Genomic DNA, 4,706 nt, shown 5'->3' on the forward strand with positions numbered 1-4,706 from the left:
TCAAATAGAAGACCTTTTTAGCCTGAGTAGCCAGAATAAAATCATCATTCGTCTTAGCGAGCCTTCCCACATTGATGCTCTTGAAGTACCTATCATTTTTGATCCGATCTTTGCCTTCCATAAACCATTCACCTTTAAAAATAACAATTGACCTATTATCATGGTACTATAAACAGATAATGTCCTTAAGGGTTCCAAAGTAATCACTCTGATCATTGTTTGTGGGATTTACGGCACCGGGTAACATGATTCCACTGTTCTGTGTCTTCTTATTCGCATCACGGCTGGTAGTGCTAAATCGAACCCCATTAATTATGCACGATGTGTATCTCGTGACCCTGAAATCCGGAGAACAGCCCAACGCGAAGAGATCCTTATTTACATTAATTCCTATTCTCATCTCCTCCTTAAGCTGCAACACCACAAGCAAAGAAATATATGACAAATCTGCAGTGACAACAGATATCAAATAGATCTAGCAACACGTGAACGAAGAGCGAAAACTAACTTCTTTCTCGAACCAGTCCGCAAATTCTGTTCTCATTACTCTGTCAATGTGTCGAACCCTTTGCTGGGTTAATTCATTTCTTTATCTACTGCTTTTTTTAAAGTCAGTTGTCCAGACATAGTTAAGTATGGATGTATAAAAGTAGGCAAGCTAAGATGTGAAAACATACCGTCTATATTCGACCGTTTCATCACTGTTGTGCAAAACATACCACACCATTTTTTTAACTTCTGCAGGATTTCCCCACCATAATTGCATGCCGAAATAAATTTAACTCCGTGCCCAAAAACTTGAAAATCATAGGCATCAAGATCTTCAAAAGCTGAATTTCTTGGTTCCTTGTTATACACTGTGTTGACATCATCCATGTATCTCGAGCAAAATGTGAGACATTCATCGGCAACATATCCCTCAGCAATAGAACCTTCTGGCCGTGCCCTATTCCTCAGATAGCGCTTCAAAGTGTACAGCCACTACAAGAAATGTGTTGACTTGTGACCTTCTCTCAATGACCATGGGTAAAATCGTCATGATTCTATGATGAATTCACACGGAATGGTCGTTAGCTATTTAGAGGGGTCAAAACACTAGAAAATTACGACGATTTATGTAAAAAACGTCATTATGTTCTTGCATGAAATCGTCATAGTCGTAGCCACATGGTCTACGACGTTATTTCTATGCAATTACGACTAATTTAGATTGTCGTAATTATTATCTATGATGCGTTTGAAATGACTAGGCGGTCACCATCCATGTGTCATATCTATATGTCTGCCACCTCAGCTGTACAAGATGATTTCTAGTATCTAGTCTCTCTAGTCATATGCATATTTTAACAGTGCTATGGGATCGACATCCATGCCAACGACAACCCTGCCCCAGCAAGATCCATGGTGACCGACCTCCTCATCGCCGCCTCGGCTCGCCTAGCGGCCTCATGGCATACATGCTCCTTCCATGTTGCTTCATCGATATTGTATTATAAGATATTCTTTCATAACAAACTTTAGAAAATATGTAAACCGGTCACTTCTCCTACTCAACCATATGTATTTAGCTTAAATATACCGCGATATGAAATTTAAAAACTTCTTACAAGAGTATAATTCAACTTATGTCTACATAAATATTTAGACTAAGAAACGAAGCAAAATATGTACAGAACACCATCCCCAAGGGCTCGTCCAAAATCATAATTATGCACCCGCGGGATCGAAATCGAAAACTGAAGCGCCAACCGCCTCATATCCGCGCCCTGGCGAAGCGATTTTTTTTCGTTTAATTTCCCCGTGCCCCAAACTCATCCCTTCGCCAAACCCTAACTCATCTCTTCCCCCCCCCCACCCCCTCCGGCCGCCGCCACGGTCCTCTCTCCATCGATCAGCCCTCCCATAGACCGCGACACCCCTATCCACCTGTCTCCCTCTGGAGGCGTCTGGCAGGACCGAGGAGTAGCTCGTTTCTTTCCTTTCCCTCCCAAGGCGGCGCAGCTGCAAGTATAGGACGAGTCGCCGCGGCCGGCCTCTGCGCTGGTCTCGCTGACCGTGGATCTGGCCGCTTGGGTCTCGGATTCCCGCCCTGCGTTAGCGGCGGCGCTCCAGGGTCGGCAGCCGGGTCTCCAGCGCCCCGCGTTCTTGGCATCGGAAGATCCACCAGATTAAGGGTGCGACCGTCGGAGCATGATTGCGTCAGGGCGCAGGCGCGTGTCCCGTTTCCGGCCGGACGGAGCTGGTAATGTTTCCTGCATTTTTCCCCGTCTAGTTTTGCGCTCCAAGGACTTGCCATTTCCTTCGTGATTGCTCGCTTTTGTCTGGCCACTGCATCGTGTGGTGCTCATTGCGGTTCTGTTCTGGCATTTCGTATACGTGTACTCCGGTCATCTGGTGTGCGAATTAGCCAGGGTTAATTTCGAACCTCCAAATTAAACTGATATTGTTCACCTGTACTACAGTATTGTCGTCGTGATCTGATCTAATATTTCCCTTTGTCAGCTTCCATATTAGTTATGGGGTCGAATAGCTACGTGACGACCCTGCTGCCGATTAATACAAGGCTAGTCAATTCGTAAAACCAATCCTGAGCTTATAAGTTCTAAATCATGGTTTGTGCCGGCTTTTGCTACTAGTCAGGTCCAGAAATATTATGCTACCACCTTATCCAAGTCTGTCGTTCTGAATAATGTTTCAAGTTTTACCATTTATGTCAATTAAATATTGTGCTTTTGCTACCAGTCAGGTCAAGAAACATCTTGTTAGGTACTTGTTCGTTCTCCCTTCTCATCTTTCACTAGTCCTGTTCGTACTGAAACTAGGTGCAAGCATGCGATCTTCCAAGTATACGCCTTCTTGCAAATGCTCTGCTAGCTAATCAGAATGTTGCAGTGACTGCGCAATGTTCATTTTACAAAATAAAAGGGTGGAAATGATAGCGCCTACTGCCCTGAAATGAGTTCTACATGGTTGGACATATATGCATTGATGCTTATGTTTTTGTCTTATCAATGTTTGTAATAGAGCTACTGTTGTTCTGAGCTGGCCTGTATTTTATTATTGCAGCTAGGCTTGCTTATTACTAATCTTACATGCAATTTTTTTGATTGAAACATTGATGCATATCAACTGATTCATGATTCAACAAGGTAGACATGTACATACTCTGTACAAGAGATATTTATGCTTCATTTTTATCTGTTAATAGCTTGACATAATGTTGGTTACTTCCGAATTGATCTTGATTTTGATTTGTAGGTAACTTCTATTTGCTGCTGCAACTTGCCCATTTTGACAAGTATGAAGACCCATTGGTTCTTTCTATCAGTAAATTTTCGCCCAAGGAAGTACATGATGTCCCTGTCTTCAAATTGTGCGCATGCTTTTTAGCATATTTTTCTTGTTTGTTCTTAACTAAGGCATGAATTTTCTGTTTTGTAGCTTTGGGTTATTTATGCATTCTGCTATACCCCTGTCTTAAGGGGCAAACTTGCCTGCTTCCGTCAAGTCTATCAAATCAAAATATTTGTTTGCCAAAACTGTTTTTTTTATATTGCCAACTTGATCCTTTTCTATAAAGAAACATCACGTCAATTACTATGTCATTTTCACTTTACATTATCTCTGGTTTTAACCTCATGCTTATAATCGGAAACTTTATGTCATGGATTAATCTGTCTCAAGTACCTTACCAGACATGTACCTAGCAACCATTAGTCACCATTAACATAACTAATCGACCTCCATATGCACATTCTGTAAACTAGTTCTACTATTGCTGTTAAGTTGTTTACACAGGCATGATCCTAGCTTTTAAGTTCATCTGAATAACAATTCATACGTTTATACAAGCTTCATGATTTCTGCTTCTGTTTGTAATTGTGGTGTTGAATTGTTGGCAGATATTGCATTCACATAAGTGCTATTTCCAGGAAATCATCTCTTTTACAAGAGCTATAGGCTGAAGAAGTTAAGAGGAAGCGTGAAGAAGTGCCAGGGTATCAGAAGGGTAGCTGGCGTTTACACTTCCTGAGCGTTCTAGTTGCAGAGCGTATTGTGTTATGCAATATTATATGGTTAACTCGGTGACGCGTGAAGAATTTCAAGGGTTTCAATGATTTGATGGTTAACTGGTCTGGTTGAGATGTGAACTAGAGTGGAATTTCCTGTGTTTTCTATTTGTCGTGACTAAGATATTGTAATTGTAATACTAAATTAAATTTGGCTGCTATTTGATGATTTTAACGTATTTTCCTCCATTCTGACCTGTAAATTGTTTATTTGTTATTAATAAGACGTGAAAAAGAAGAATCTGACAACTGGGATCTATCTTGTCTGAATAATTAGAAAACTAGTTCTGGCAAAAAGGGCTGAAGATTTAAAAAGGCGAAACTGTTGGGCTTGGCCCATTTAGCTGACCAGAATTGACTGAGAAAAAATCATAAAATGGGCTGAATTGTTGGGCTTGGCCCATACAGAGTACAAAAATGGACCGGGCTGATTTCAGTTCATGACGATTTTATTTTGTCGCAATTTTGCCACGTTGGATTGGACACGTAAGATCTGATGTGGCCTCGTCAAATAGCCCATGACGATATTAGATCGTCATAGAGGTCATGACGATCCATTATCGTCATAGACGATTATGACGTTTTCAAACAAATCGTCGTTGTAGTTGATTCCTGACGCTCCGTTTTTGACGATTA

General features: G+C 41.3%; 1 long non-coding RNA gene across 1 annotated transcript; it reads left to right on the forward strand.

Annotated features, from left to right (window-relative positions):
• The first annotated feature begins 1,750 nt into the window (after positions 1-1,750).
• On the forward strand, positions 1,751-4,259 carry LOC127302862 (uncharacterized). Its single transcript, XR_007853145.2, has 2 exons — positions 1,751-2,242; positions 3,259-4,259. It is a non-coding gene; the product is annotated as an uncharacterized lncRNA (long non-coding RNA).
• The last annotated feature ends 447 nt before the right edge of the window (positions 4,260-4,706 follow it).

Source organism: Lolium perenne, chromosome 5 (genome assembly GCF_019359855.2).
Source record: "Lolium perenne isolate Kyuss_39 chromosome 5, Kyuss_2.0, whole genome shotgun sequence".
NCBI lineage: Eukaryota > Viridiplantae > Streptophyta > Magnoliopsida > Poales > Poaceae > Lolium > Lolium perenne.